Raw genomic sequence first — 16,785 nt, 5'->3', positions numbered from 1 at the left:
GGGTGCAGCCTACGTATTGCTTAGGTATCGCTGCTGTCCGCTGGTGGAGAAGAGAAGTCTGGGGAAATCCAGGCTTTGTTCATCTTGATGAGTGTTAGCCTGTCGGCACTGTCGGTTGACAGGCGGGTACGCTTATCTGTGATGATTCCCCCAGCCGCACTAAACACCCTCTCCGACAAGACGCTAGCCGCAGGACAAACAAGCACCTCCAGGGCATACAGCGCTAGTTCAGGCCACGTGTCCAGCTTCGACACCTAGTAGTTGTAGGTGGCAGAGGCGTCAGGGAGGATGGTCGTGCGATCGGCTACGTACTCCCTCACCATCCTTTTACAGTGCTCCCGCCGACTCAGCCTTGACTGGGGAGCGGTGACACAGTCTTGCTGGGGAGCCATAAAGCTGTCCAGGCCCTTAAAGACTGTTGCACTGCCTGGGCTGTACATGCTGCTCGATCTCCGCACCTCCCCTGCTACCTGGCCCTCGAAACTGCGCCTTCTGCCACTAGCGCTGTCGGGTGGGAATTTTACCATCAGCTTGTCCGCAAGGGTCCTGTGGTATAGCAACACTCTTGAACCCCTTTCCTCTTCGGGAATGAGAGTGGGAAGGTTCTCCTTATAGCATGGGTCGAGCAGTATGTACACCCAGTAATCCGTAGTGGCCAGAATGCGCGTAACGCGAGGGTCACGAGAAAGGCATCCTAACATGAAGTCAGCCATGTGTGCCAGGGTACCTGTACGCAACACATGGCTGTCCGCACTAGGAAGATCACTTTCAGGATCCTCCTCCTCCTCCTCCTCCTCCTCCTCAGGCCATACACGCTGAAATGATGACAGGCAAGCAGCATGGGTACCGTCAGCAGTGGGCCAAGCTGTCTCTTCCCCCTCCTCCTCATCCTCCTCATGCTCCTCCTCCTCCTCCTGAACGCGCTGAGATATAGACAGGAGGGTGCTCTGACTATCCAGCGACATACTGTCTTCCCCCGGCTCTGTTTCCGAGCACAAAGCGTCTGCCTTTATGGTTTGCAGGGAACTTCTCAAGATGCATAGCAGAGGAATGGTGACACTAATGATTGCAGCATCGCCGCTCACCACCTGGGTAGACTGCTCAAAGTTTCGAAGGACCTGGCAGATGTCTGCCAACCAGGCCCACTCTTCTGAAAATAATTGAGGAGGCTGTCGGTGCACTGGCAGATTAAACCGATGTTGCAGTGTCCGCAGGGTGGCAGGGTCCGTGTGGGACTTGCGGAAATGTGCGCAGAGCCGGCGCACCTTTACGAGCAGGTCTGACAAGCGTGGGTAGCTTTTCAGAAAGCGCTGAACCACCAAATTAAAGACGTGGGCCAGGCATGGCACGTGCGTGAGGCTGCCGAGCTGCAGAGCCGCCACCAGGTTACGGCCGTTGTCACACACGACCATGCCCGGTTGGAGGCTCAGCGGCGCAAGCCAGCGGTCGGTCTGCTCTGTCAGACCCTGCAGCAGTTCGTGGGCCGTGTGCCTCTTATCTCCTAAGCTGAGTAGTTTCAGCACGGCCTGCTGACGCTTGCCCACCGCTGTGCTGCCATGACGCGTGACACCGACTGCTGGCGACGCGCTGCTGCTGCTGACACATCTTGATTGCGAGACAGAGGTTGCGTTGGAGGAGGAGGAGGGTTTAGTGGAGGAAGCATACACCGCCGCAGATACCACCACCGAGCTGGGGACTGCAATTCTGGGGGTGGGTAGGTCGTGAGCGGTCCCAGGCTCTGACTCTGTCCCAGCCTCCACTAAATTCACCCAATGTGCCGTCAGGGAGATGTAGTGGCCCTGCCCGCCTGTGCTTGTCCACGTGTCCGTTGTTAAGTGGACCTTGGCAGTAACCGCGTTGGTGAGGGCGCGTACAATGTTGCGGGAGACGTGGTCATGCAGGGCTGGGACAGCAGATCGGGAAAAGTAGTGGCGACTGGGAACTGAGTAGCGCGGGGCCGCCGCCGCCATCATACTTTTGAAGGACTCCGTTTCCACAACCCTATACGGCAGCATCTCAAGGCTGATAAATTTGGCTATCTGGACGGTTAACGCTTGAGCGTGCGGGTGCGTGGTGGCGTACTTGCGCTTGCGCTCAAACACTTGCGCTAGCGACGGCTGGACGGTGCGTTGCGAGACATTGCTTGATTGGGCCGAGGACAGCGGAGGTGAGGGTGTGGGTGCAGGCCAGGACACGGTAGTGCCTGTGTCCTCAGAGGGGGGTTGGATCTCTGTGGCAGGTTGGGGCACAGAGGGAGAGGCAGCGGTGCAAACCGGAGGCGGTGAACGGCCTTCGTCCCACCTTGTGGGGTGCTTGGCCATCATATGTCTGCGCATGCTGGTGGTGGTGAGGCTGTTGGTGGTGGCTCCCCGGCTGATCTTGGCGCGACAAAGGTTGCACACCACAGTTCGTCGGTCGTCAGGCGTCTCTGTGAAAAACTGCCAGACCGTAGAGCACCTTGGCCTCTGCAGGGTGGCATGGCGCGAGGGTGCGCTTTGGGAAACAGTTGGTGGATTATTCGGTCTGGCCCTGCCTCTACCCCTGGCCACCGCACTGCCTCTTGCAACCTGCCCTGCTGATGCCCTTGCCTCCCCCTCTGAAGACCTGTCCTGAGTAGGCTTTGCACACCAGGTGGGGTCAGTCACCTCATCGTCCTGCTGCTCTTCCTCCGAATCCTCTGTGCGCTCCTCCCTCGGACTTACTGCCCTTACTACTACCTCACTGCAAGACAACTGTGTCTCATCGTCATCGTCCTCCTCACCCACTGAAAGGTCTTGAGACAGTTGCCGGAAGTCCCCAGCCTCATCCCCCGGACCCCGGGAACTTTCCAATGGTTGGGCATCAGTGACGATAAACTCCTCTGGTGGGAGAGGAACCACTGCTGCCCAATTTGAGCAGGGGCCCGAGAACAGTTCCTGGGAGTCTTCCCGCTCCTGAGCATGTGTCATTGTAGTGGAGTGAGGAGGCTGGGAGGAAGGAGGAGCAGCAGACAGAGGATTCGGATTTGCAGCAGTGGACGGCGCAGAACTGTGGGTGGACGATAGGTTGCTCGAAGCACTTTCTGCCATCCACGACAGGACCTGCTCACACTGCTCATTTTCTAATAACGGTCTCCCGCGTGGACCCATTAATTGGGCGATGAATGTGGGGACGCCAGAAACGTGCCTCTCTCCTAATCGCGCAGCAGTTGGCTGTGATACACCTGGATCAGAAGTTCGGCCTGTGCCCACACCCTCACTTGGGCCTACGCGTCCTCGGCCGCGTCCACATCCTCAAGGCCTACCCCTACCCCTCAGCATGCTGTATTACTAGTGATTTCCAAGCCAGGAAAGAAATTGGCGCAAGCCTGCAGCCAAAATAGAATTTTTTCCCTTGTTTTTCAAAGGACAAGCCACACTGCGTCTATTCAATGAATACTACTAAGTTTAATAACTGTGTTGTGGCCCTGCAAATGTGTCACAGAACTGCAGTGATGCAAAGTTATTCGCTACAGCAGATCAGGGATTTCCCATGCAGGAAAAAAATTGGCGCAAGCCTGCAGTAAAACGTAGCTGGCTGCGTCTGATTTTTTTTAACGTTCTGCACGCAGCACACACGTACCCAGAGCCCTGAGGACTGTCAGAGGCAGGCGAAATAGAATTTTTTCCCTTGTTTTTCAAAGGACAAGCCACACTGCGTCTATTCAATGAATACTACTAAGTTTAATAACTGTGTTGTGGCCCTGCAAATGTGTCACAGAACTGCAGTGATGCAAAGTTATTTGCTACAGCAGATCAGGGATTTCCCATGCAGGAAAAAAATTGGCGCAAGCCTGCAGTAAAACGTAGCTGGCTGCGTCTGATTTTTTTTAACGATCTGCACGCAGCACACACGTACCCAGAGCCCTGAGGACTGTCAGAGGCAGGCGAAATAGAATTTTTTCCCTTGTTTTTCAAAGGACAAGCCACACTGCGTCTATTCAATGAATAATGTATGTCTTCTGGCCCTGCCTACACAATTCTATCCCTGTAGTATTAATGCCGGGTGCAATGGTCTGCACAGCCGGTTTGAGAAAAAAAACAAAATGCAACACTGCTAACAGCAGCCTGGACAGTACTGCACACAGATAGATGTGGCCCTAGAAAGGACCGTTGGGGTTCTTGAAGCCTACACTCACTGCTAACACTCTCCCTGCCTAACCACCACTTCTGTCCCTATTGCAGGGCGCAATGCTCTGCAGATCCAATTTTGAAAAAAAAAAAAAATACAGTGCTAACACAGTACTGCACACTATTAGATGTGGCCCTGAGAAGGACCGTTGGGGTTCTTGAAGCCTACACTAACTCCTAACGCTCTCCCTACAGCAGCTCCACCGATATAGCACTTTCCCTCAGCTAACTGACATGGCATCTGAGCCGAGCCGCGGGAGGGGCCGATTTTTATACTCGGGTGACATCAGATCTCCCCAGCCACTCACAGCAGGGGGGTGGTATAGGGCTTGAACGTCACAGGGGGAAGTTGTAATGCCTTCCCTGTCTTTCAATTGGCCAGAAAAGCGCGCTAACGTCTCAGAGAGGAAACTCAAAGTAACCGGAACACCGCGTGGTACTCGTTACGAGTAACGAGCATCTCGAACACCCTAATATTCGCACGAATATCAAGCTCGGACGAGTACGTTCGCTCATCTCTACTCACAAGGCATCTGAGGCGAGCCGCGGGAGGGGCCGACTTTTATACTCGGGTGACATCAGATCTCCCCAGCCACTCACAGCAGGGGGGTGGTATAGGGCTTGAACGTCACAGGGGGAAGTTGTAATGCCTTCCCTGTCTTTCAATTGGCCAGAAAAGCGCGCTAACGTCTCAGAGAGGAAACTGAAAGTAACCGGAACATCGCGTGGTACTCGTTACGAGTAACGAGCATCCCGAACACGCTAATATTCGCCCGAGCATCAAGCTCGGACGAGTACGTTCGCTCATCTCTACTCATAAAGCTTAACTTTTAATATTTCACTTTAAAAAGATCGGGGTTGGGTGGGGCTTACAAAAAGGTGATGCGTGTACCATCAGTGGAAGAGTCCAGTGTATGTTCCTCCAATATGTTTGTTGTCTCAGTTAAGATGGCCCAACACGTAAATTAATAGTCCTAATCTACTGCATTGTGGTGGTCCTGCACTGTTTGTATGAGGCTGATCCTGTATCCTAAGATAGTACATAAAGACTGGTTGCCAACCGTAGAGAATGAAATGTTCCTGTTAGGGTGGAGATATAGATAGATTGGATATGCAGGTTCAACACATTTCCGTTGACTACTCAACTCTTCAGGAACCAGTTTAATGATTATTACACCTAAAGTATATGGTTCTTTGGCGGGGAAAAGGGGGGGGGGAGGGGGTAGCCAAGATGGCCAGACACGTTTGAGGAGAGCTCCCCAGGGGACTTTCGAAATCCTGTGGATGGTGAGCCTGGCACACACACAAAAACTTCCCTAAAGTGGTCTGCGGCATCAGCTGAGTGCAAGAAGCAAGCCAGGAACCTTCCTCTTTCCTACTGCAGCAGGATCCTGTGTTGGAACTTCAGCAGCCGCACAGCCTCTGACACTAACTGCCTGGAAGGCAGCAATATTCAATTCAAGAGCTCCACGAACGGAGCATGCCGCGGCACTGTCCATGCCAACCTCACTCACCGGTCAGCAGACCACTGGGTGAGAAGAGGGAGCTGCTGGAGAACTCTTATAAGAGGCACCACATGTCTGCACTTCAGCGGCGCCCGCCGCATGGCCTCTGACACCAACTACTTGCAAGGCAGTATAAATTAAATTAATAGCTTGATTAACAGATCATGCAGTTGCGCTATCCACTTCACCGAGCAGCAGTCTGCAGGGTGAGGAGAGGGAGCTGCTGGAGGACTCCTGTGACAGACATCAGGTGTAATACTCTGCAGAGAGCACAGCAACAGCAGCAGGTACTGCACACCAGAAGCCTTCTGTCAGGTTGTGCTGCTGGGATCTGTAGTACTAAAGTTCTTAGTAGCACATCTCACAGATGAGGGTTATTTGAGCTGGCTGGGAATTGTATTCCCCAGCAGCCAATCCCCTTTAGTCTGCAGCACATAAGAACCAGCATCATAGATGAGGCTGGTCTTGTACTGTTTGGATGTATCTGTCTTGTACCCACTCAGATCTGTATTTGCAAGTAAGTCTGTTGTGTCTCTGCTTCCCTAAAGACGGGTTGGACACCTGTAGTCCTAGTCTGCAGCACAAGCAGCCTCCCTTTTCCCTTCCCCTGACAGGTGAGACCTCCAAACATCTAATGTCTCACTCTGTGAGTGAGTTGGTGGATCCCTGACACAGCTCCCTATGTCAGCACGGTGGCTGACTGTCTATGCCTCCTGTATGAGGACACATAGACTTGCTGTGGAGTTTCATCTGTGATCTGTGCTCTGTTCTGTCCTGTTGCAGCTTGCTGTGTGATCTGTGCCCTGTTCTGTCCTGGTGCAGCTTGCTGTGTGATCTGTGCCCTATTCTGTCCTGGTGCAGCTTGCTGTGTGATCTGTGCCCTGTTCTGTCCTGGTGCAGCTTGCTGTGTGATCTGTGCCCTGTACTGTCCTGGTGCAGCTTGCTGTGTGATCTGTGCCCTGTACTGTCCTGGTGCAGCTTGCTGTGTGATCTGTGCCCTGTACTGTCCTGGTGCAGCTTGCTGTGTGATCTGTGCCCGGTTCTGTCCTGGTGCAGCTTGCTGTGTGATCTGGCTCTGTGTGTCCTCTTGTTCTGTCCCTGTCATGTGGCATGTTGTATGTGTCCTGTTCTGGTGGCGTGGTTCCTAGGTTCAGCTAGGGCCCAGTTCCGAAGACCGCTGGGCCGCCCTTTATCAGGGCAATGTCCCCGCTCAGGTAGGGCCATGCTATCCTCCCCTGTAGCACAGGGTCAGTTGACTGGAAAGCCGTGTGTGTGCATCACTCTCTGGTCATGATCATGTCAGCCCCATGCTTAGCTTGCCCACACGATCATAACAGCTTCAATGGCTGATTGCGCAATCTCAGGAGCCCCCTGCAAGGCAGAAAAGTACTGGGCATTACATCACTAAAACTCATCCCTTTAGCTCTGACTACCCTCATATATGTTATTTGAAAGCTGAAATGCCTCCATCTTGAGAGCACAGGCGCAACACATGGATTGCGCACACTATAGTATAACAGTAGCTAGTTATATAGGGAAAGGCTCCGAAGAAAACCAGTCTATCCTGAGACTTGTAGTACCATACCAATTAGGTTATAGTACTTTTCTACATTAATATAGCCTTTTATCACGTCACAAAACAACATTCGAATAATGCGTGTTTGACTCTGCTTCATCTACTAACATGAGCACGCAAACAAAAAAACACCCGCGCATCTGAAAAACTTAAAGAATTTGCTTGGAGGAACACTTCTGACGATACACCCAATCAAAAGGTAAAGATAAAGACATAGATCCTGATACTAAGCACAATGCAAAACCTATGCTTCGCCAAGTATCATCACAACTACTGGAGGCCATCAATGCTTGCAAAACCACCTTGACAGGGCAAATGGCTGAACTCAGAATTGATGTGAACCTACTTTGGCAAGATCTGCAGGTGATGCGGGGCCCGATTGATGGAAATGGGAAATCGCATATTCGATATAGAGGAGAAGATGCAACCCCTCTTCGAAGTGGCTCAAACAGCCAAGAAGAAAGACGAATTCTCTCAATCTAAAACCGTTGCCTGACTGGATACCAAGAAAGCATTTGACTTTCTGGAATAGAGCTTTCTAGAAGCTTGCCTTCATCGCTTTGGATTCAGCCCTAAGTTCCAAAAATGGATCAAACTTATACATAAATTCCCCAAAGCTAATATTCAAGTAAATGGCATCCACTCCAACAGTTTTCCTCCCATAAGGGGTACTAGACAAGGATGCCCATTATCCCCTGCTTTGTTTTCACTAGCTATTGAAGCCTTACTGAAATGGTAAATGGGAAACATTTAATAAGCTACCTAGAAAAAACGGATTACCGCAGATTTACTCCCATTACATAAACTAGCCCTAGCTGTTTGGCAACTGGCCAAATCCAATCAACGCTTTGAGGGTGCTATGGCGGAACTCCCGATATGGAATAATCCCGCTCTTCTAGCAAAGGGCTCGGTGCCAGATCCTCATTACTGGATAAGATTGGGGTTAACAACATTAGGAGACATGTATAGGGCTAATATGTTTATCTCTTATACGTAACTACAAGATGAATTGCAAACACCTGACTGGCAGCTGTTTAGGTATTTCCTATAATGACATGCAGCAAATGCCAAATTTTCTGCCACTACAATCCAGGTCTCTAAGTATCTCATCATAAGAATTTTTCGATCTCAAGGCCCAAAACGATTGATATCTGTACTATATGCACGTCCGCTATCAACAAAAATTAGCCATAATTCACTACCAATTCAAAATAAATGGCAAGCACTCATTCCAGAGCTAACACTGGTTAATTGGCAAGATACGGTGGAATCTCATCTATTAGTATCCCCGGCCGTAAACAACAGACTAGTTCAATTGTATATAATACACCAATCTTACCTTACACCTATACGACTACATAAAATGGGCAGAACCCTGACATCAGATTGTCCTGGATGTCATCAGCCTAATGCTAGTCTTTGGTACATGATACGGGACTGCATGCATATCAGAGATTTCTGGGCTGAGGTGGTAACATTTGTGTCAACGCTCTTGCCTTCCCCATACACACTCACTCTAGATCCTAAAACAGCATTGTTTGGCTTATTAGATGGAGAACAATGGCCTCACCACCTACGAATCTTTATGAGGGAGGTATTATTTTTTTTTAGCTCGGAAGGTGATTGCTCTACAATGGATGGCCACCGAATCCCTCTCCATTACAGGATGGAAAAAATTAGTCAATACTGTTCTTCCTTATGAGAAGGTAATTTCCAAAACAGAGGATGCCCTACTAAATTTAACAAAATATGGGGTCCATGGTTGGATGCCTGTACCACTCTGCAACATAACTAATTATATATTAACCATGCAACGTAAATAAACCAATGCAGACAGGTTTATTGCTTGGAAAACGTTTTGTTGATGTCCCAAAGATGTTTGAAGATTGCAAGTTCAATTGTCATTATATACCAATGATGTATGGTATATTCCTATTTACCAATTATATGATGTGTTCAATAAAACAAAGTTAAAAAAAAGTATAAGTTTCTCTAACTTAGATATCATTCTCTACCTAATCGTACTGATAGTCTTGTATAATATCCTGTCAGCCTTCTTAGCAGATTAATAGCAATCTAACTATTGAAGTACTAGATACTGTCACTAGTCCTATTAGAAAATTGTCATTCCTCTGACAAGGTCCTGAATAGTATCCTATCTAAAGTCTTAGTGACTACACAAATTGGAATGGAGCAATGTCCTAAGCTAGATCTAATACTGGTCTGGTTCAAATACTCTATGCTAAGCCAAGCCCTATATCTAAGAGCAATATCTCAGAGAGAAATTGCAGAGGAAGAGCCTAGGAAAGCACAATAATAAACAGATTTACCAGAGTCCTCAGCCCTGAAAGTGTGCTGGAGACTAATGATCTCATTGCAGGAGCGGTTGTTTAAGAGTTTTCTATTCCATTTTCTAATGTTGCTATCATAACTGGCAGTTGCATTTCATGGCTTAGCAGCTGTGATCAGAGCTATCTTCAGTTGTGGATTTTGTGGGTTGATGTTGGCTGTTAATGATGGATGACACTTGCCCAACATGGAGCCTAACAGCCACATAAAAAAAAAAAAACAAAATGAAAAGCAAAGTGGGTGAAAAAATAATATAAGGGCTATTTGAATATGGAGATGCAAAAAATTGGTTTTATTTTTAAGGGCTCGGTCAGACAAGCATTGTTTTTGGGTGCGCAAGAAGAGCGCTTCAAAAAGAATCAATGGGTTCCTATAAAAGCACTCACATGAGAGAATGCAGTAGCACAAAACAGTGCACACCTAACAAGGATAGAATATAGGCTATCTTTGGTGCGCTACACAGGAGTTTCCATTGACTCCTATGGGAGCAGGAGTTAATGGAAACTCCAGCTCTCAAAATAGATTCCCTGCGGCTTACAGCAGGGCATTTAAAAGCTGCTGCCCAGAAGCACATTTTGAATGTCCCGCTGTGAACTCCTGTTAATCCCGCAGGGATGAGTAGACTTCCCGAGGGTTTCATTAATCCCTGCGGGGATTACCTGGAATTTACAAAGGGACATTTAAAATGTCCTTCTGGGCAGTGCCTTTTAAATGCCTTGCTGTAAGCTGTGGAGTATTTCTCCTGCCCTCCTGCTTAGCAATTCCCCAGTAGCGGAGGGCAGTAGGGAATTCCCTCCCCCTCTCTCCCCAAGGGATTTCCCTATAGCAGGCAGAGAAGGGGGTGGGGCTACAGGCCTTTCCCTGGGAGCGTGGGAGGAGAGGCTAGAATGATCTGCCCCTAGCCCCGCTCCTCTATGTTTTGCTATAGGGAATCTGTATAGCCACACCCTTTCTCTCTAGCCCTGCCCACTCTCTCTATGCTATGGGGATATCCCTTGGGGGACCCATAGTGGGAAGAGAGAGAACAGGACTATGGATTTCCCCATAGCAGGAAGAAAGAGCAGAGCAATGGGGGATTAACCCATAGCCCCGCCTCTCTCCCTGCTATGGGGAAATCCCCCATAGCTCTTCTCTCTCTCCCTGCTATGGGGAAATCCCCCATAGTTCTGCTTTCTCTCCCTGCTATGGGTGAAATCCTGAAGCCCTGTGGGGCTTCTTCACTCTCTCTCCTCCTGGAGCAGCTACGCTTCTCCAAGCACAGCTGCTCCTGATAATAAATGAATTTCACATGCATGAAGCTCGGTACACAAAAAAACCCCCACTTGTCTGACCGAGGCCTAAATGTGAGGAAAAAGTAGCAAAACTTAAAATGTAAAAAAAAATACATGATTTTAGAATTGAGAATCATACTGATGCACGGAATTAATTTAACATTAATTTACAGCATGATGAACGTTGATAAATAAAATGCCAGAGCTGCGGATTTTGTCAATCTTGCCTCTAGAAAAAAAATCAAATAAACGCATTGTATTCCAATCAATGGAATCAATAAAAATTAGAGCTCATCGTCGGTAGAATGCTGTGATATTTATCTTCGCTTTTGAACGCAGGTTACTCTGTTTGACAGCATTTAATGTACTCCATCATTCTGATGGGTGATGAGGTGCATTAAAAAGCACAAAAATGTGCCAAAATAGAGCAATTGCAAGTTGTAGTCTATGTTGGTACCATTTTAAGGGAATATTTAATTTATTGTACACATTTTTGTAATTTTTTTTTTGGGGGGGGGGGGGACAGAGAAAAAAAATCTCAATTCTGCAATTATTTACAGCATTATTGCAGCATAAATTATATGACAATTTTTTTCTATGGGATGCTATGATTTTTTTAAATTTTTCCACCTTTTGCACAATGAAAAGCCATGTTTTGGACCTGTTTTTTTTTAACATTGCTTCATTTAAAGTCCCATAACCTGTTTATTTTTCCATCAACAGAGCTCTGGGAGGGTTTATTTTTGTTACAATCGCGTGGGCAAACTAAGCACAGGGCCCACACGATCGCGGCCAAGGAGGACTGGGTACGCACCACTATGTTACGATCGTGTGAGCAAACTAAGCACGGGGCCTACACGATCGTGACCAAGAGGGAGGACTGGGTACGCACACAGGTTTCTGGCAAACTGACCCTGTGCTACGAGGTGGTTGACCTGGCCCTACCTAAGCGGGGACATTGCCCCAATAAGGGCAGCCCAGCGGTCTTCGTATCTTGGCCCTAGCTGATCCTAGGTGCCACGCACCAGAACAAGACACATAAACATGCCACATGACAGGGACTGAACCACAGGATACACAGAGCCAGAATACACAGCATACAGCAGCCACAATGCAAACACTAATAGCAGATGATAAGCTGAATATAAATGTGAGGTGTTAGTTTGTACATTGGCCAATGAACTTAAGCTGCAAGCCCCGGCAAGGCCCCTCGTATCTTGCAGTCCCTACACTAGCAAGACACATCTACTAGGGGGGCCAACCTAGCGCAGACATAGCAAACAAACACAGCAGACCAAATTCACACAAAATAAACATACAAACGGACATGAACCGCAAGGCACAGATCACACAGCAAGCTGCAACAAAGCACAGATAGCAGGTCACACAGCAAACTTCAACAGACAAAGATTCATGATTGCTCACTCTGAACACCAGAAAGACTGACAAGGAGCTGGGCATATATATGAGTACAGACCCAGGAGATTGGCTAGCACGAAGTACCACACCCAGCCAGCTCAATCAATTAATCCTGTGAGGGCTGTGCTGCTAAGAAGCTTAGAACTACAGATCCCAGCAGCACACGTAACAGTACCTCATCTTTAAAAGGGGGCCTCCGGACCCTTTAAGCATAACAAAAATTATGCCACTCCTCCAAACTGTGCACGTGTACATGATGTATCTAAAAAGGACCTGACACCAAGGCAAAGATTGCAAAATGGTTGAGAGTCAGGAAATTACCAAGCAGGACCACTGCACCTTATGCAAAAGGCCACCAAACAGTAGCCTGCATAGAATATGCACAATTCAGAGGGGAAAGATGGCTACCCTCCTTACTGACATAGAGAGGATAGGACATATCACAATGGGCCTGATGCGGATGCCAGCCAGTCAGCAGGAGAAGGAAGTATAAACTTCCGCACAGGGGTCTACAGCAAGTTACATCCACTGAGCGCACCTCGACACAGGACGGAACCCGGGACAGGAATACAGACTGCATAACGCAGGACGGGTAACAGACAGAGATAGAACTCAGACACAACATGCATGCCACCAAAGTTGCATGGAGCCACCACATCCACCGTACAAGAGGAAGGATCACCAGAACACCCATCTGGCCTATAAGGAAAATTGTGGCCAGCATCACCAGCTCGCACCATGCACACAAAATCAGATGTTTGGAGGCCACACCTGCTAAGGGAAAGGAGAAACCTGTGAGTGGCTGCACTTGTGCGGTCACCATACCACACACTACTGAGTGCACCACCCCAGAATGCCAGGAGGGGAGGAAAAGCAGATGTCCAAACCATCTGCTGGGAAATACAGGGAAACCTGCTCCAACAACTGCATGCATCAGACACTACAACACAATGTGTCTAACATACATATTAACACCAACATACTCAGAACAGGACTATCCACACCTGATGTCTAGCCACCAGCAGATACTGGACCAGTCACTGTTCACATACTCGTATCATACTACAACATACCCATACTACATGTTGCACAACATACAACATAGCTAACGTAACATATCCATACACCAACATAAACATACAAACGGACATGAACAGCAAGGCACAGATCACACAGCAAGCTGCAACAGCACACAGATAGCAGGTCACACAGCAAACCTAAACAGACAAGGATTAATGACTGCTTACCCTCAGCACTATACAGAGACTGACCAGGAGCTGGGTTTATATGTGAGCACAGACCCAGGAGATTGGCTAGCAGGAAGTACCCAGCCAGCTCAACTAATTAACCCTGTGAGGGTTGTGCTGCTAGGAAGCTTAGAACTACAGATCCCAGCAGTAACAATTTTTTTCTTGACTTTGTGCTTATTCTTTATGTTCTCCTCCTTTTGAGCAAAAAGCTAATGTGTGGGGATTAAGTTGTGAACACTGCTGCTATGAAGTGCTGGAGTTGTAGGTAGCGTATTTGTGAATTAACGACGTTTGAAGAGCCTGGTAAGCAGGGTGTTGTGTGCGTGTCAGTGCATAGTACTGTAAATTTTGCGTTTGCAGGGACACTTCACACACGTATCACTCCTTTTTAAAGGAATTAATCAGCTATTAAAGCTTAATGGCGTCCAGCTGTTCTCTTTTCCTGCATTTTGCAGTTTTTCCATCATCCCCTTACATATTTGTGCATCTACCATAGACTTTTGTGGCAGAAATATAAGGTAGTATTTTTTTGCGCTTGCATGAAATGTGCACACAAAATGTTCTATTCTTTGAGCTTTGCGTGCGTAGATTTTGCATGCGCCAAAATGGGTGCAAACATGCTTGTTTGAAGTAGCCCTTAATATCATTTTAAGTAGCCCTTAATATGTAAAGAATAAGCAGAAAAACAAAACCGTGCATATAATTGGTATTTCTGTATCTGTAGTGGAAAAACAAGGATATGCTCTAGCACTGCAGACATTAATGAAACCAAACTTAATTCCATCAACTTTAAAAACTGCAGATATGCACACGGCTCTGGACATGTTTTAGCTTTAACTACTTTGCCTTAGGGCTTATTCAGACGACCGTATATCGGCCGCGTATTCACGTTGGCCGATATACGGCGTCCCTCTCTGCAGGGGGAGGAGGCTGGAAGAGCCAGGAGCAGTGCTCTGAGCTCCTGCCCCCTCTCCGCCCCTCTGCACTAATTCCATGAACTTAGCCCCGCCTCCGTCCCACCTCCTCTCATTGCAAATAGTGCAGAGGGGCAGACAGGGGGTGGAGAGGAGATAGAGAGGGGGTGGGAGCTCAGAGCACTGCTCCTGACTCTTCCAGCCTCCTCCCCCTGCAAAGAGAGACATCGTATATCGGCCAGCGTGAATGCGCGGCCGATATACAGTCGTTTGAAAAAGCCCTTATTCATAGCATAGTCCAGGAATACACGTGTGAGTCTTATTTTTCCTGCAAACACACTAGCGACAGCGTAACTTTTTGTGCTGCGAATCAGCGTTTTTCAACTGTACTTTCTGCACTGAAGTAATCCGAGGCATTTTTTGACACATAAACGCCATGCATTTGCGGGGAAATCACACATTTCTGAGCTCATTATCGGGCCAAGTTTCTCGTCCCAATATTGCGCTCGTCAATGTGAAATTAACCCTAGATATGATTTTTAGCAAAAATCAACAAACATTTTACAAAGTGTGTGTTTTCTTTGATGAATGTGGCTCAGTTGTTTGCACTGTTGCCTTTCAGTGCTGGGGTAAAATATCATCAAGGATACCCATCTACAAGGACTCCATGGAGATGCTGCCCTTGGGCAGATTTAAACATAGAACTCCAGCACTGCAGGGCAGCAGTGATAATAACTGAACAACCACACTTCTTCCTGCGTTTCCCTTCTCCTCAGGGAACAAAAATGAAGAACAAGAATAATAAATAGAGATGAGCGAGCACCAAAATGCTCGGGTGCTCGTTGCTCGAGTCGAACTTTCCGCGATGCTCGAGGGTTCGTTTCAAGTAACGAACCCCATTGAAGTCAATGGGCGACTTGAGCATTTTTGTATATCGCCGATGCTCTCTAAGGTTTTAATTGGTGAAAATCTGCAAAACCCAAGAAAATGCTGGAAACGACACAGAAACGGATAGGGCAGGCAAGGGGCAACATGCTGGGCTGCATTTCAGGTTCCCAGGTCCCACTATTCAGCCACAATAGCGGCAAGAGTGGGCCCCCCTACCAATTTTTACTTTGGACAAACCCTCATTAGCAAGCCACACCTTAGCTAAGCACCACACTACCTCCAACTAAGCACAAGCACTGCCTGCGGGACACACCCCTGCCTCTTCTCCTGGGTTACATGCTGCCCAACCCCCCTGTACGACCCAGTGTCCACAGCGCACACCAAAGTGCCCCTGCGCAGCCTTTAGCTGCCCTCATGCCACAGGCTGGCCTCACAGCCACACCACCCTCATGTCTATTTATAAGTGTGTCAGCCATGGGGAGGAACCGGAGGCACACACTGCAGAGGGTTGGCAGGGCCAGGCAGCGACCCTCTTTAAAAGGGGCGGGGCGATAGCCCACAATGCTGTACAGAAGCAATGAGAAATCCAATCCTGTGCCACCTCCATCAGGAGCTGCAAACGTGGGCATAACAATGGGGAATCCATGTGCCACACAGTATTCATTCTGTCAAGGTGTCGCATAGCTCAATCGACACTGCAAGGGGAAAGCCGTCAGCGCTCTGCCCTCTACCCAAGTCAGTCAGTGTCTTTGTGCCAGACAGGTCAAACACCGCGATGGGAACTAAGTTTGCACCAACAGCATACTGGGGTCCTAGGAAGCCCAAGACATGAACAAAAAATTGATCTGAGCGGCCAAACATGGCAGCCTTGCACCGGGCCGACGACATAGGCCTCGGCCCACAGCTTCAGCAATCCTAGGCAGGAAGCAGACTTTCACTGCACCAAGGACATAGGCCTCTGCACAAACCCTCAGCAATTGCAGGCCTACAGCGGACTCCTATGCTAGAGTAGCTGTGCACGTCTCATTAGTGCTGTATTGCTCCTGTAGTTTGTCCCAATGCAGTGCCCCGGATAGTAGAGCTAACGTCAGATTAAATACAGGTGGGCTTCGGCCCACACTGCATGCCCCAGTCAGACCGGGGTTTTTTATAAATAGTCACAGGCAGGTACAACTCCGCAATGGGAATTCCGTGTGCACCCACAGCATGGGTGGCTCCCTGGAACCCACCGGCGGTACATAAATATATCCCATTGCAGTGCCCTGAGCAGCAGAGCTAACATCAGATTAAATGCGGGTGGGCTTCGGCCCACACTGCATGCCCCAGTCAGACTGGGGTTTTTTATAAGTAGACACAGGCAGGTACAACTCCCTATTGTGAAGTCCGTGTGGACCGACAGCATGGGAGGGTCCCAGGAAGCCACCGGCGGTACATAAATAAATCCCATTGCATTGCCCAGCACAGC

The sequence above is a fragment of the Eleutherodactylus coqui genome, chromosome 4 (genome assembly GCF_035609145.1).
Source record: "Eleutherodactylus coqui strain aEleCoq1 chromosome 4, aEleCoq1.hap1, whole genome shotgun sequence".
Taxonomy (NCBI): Eukaryota; Metazoa; Chordata; class Amphibia; order Anura; family Eleutherodactylidae; genus Eleutherodactylus; species Eleutherodactylus coqui.
This window is presented reverse-complemented; position numbering follows the sequence as displayed.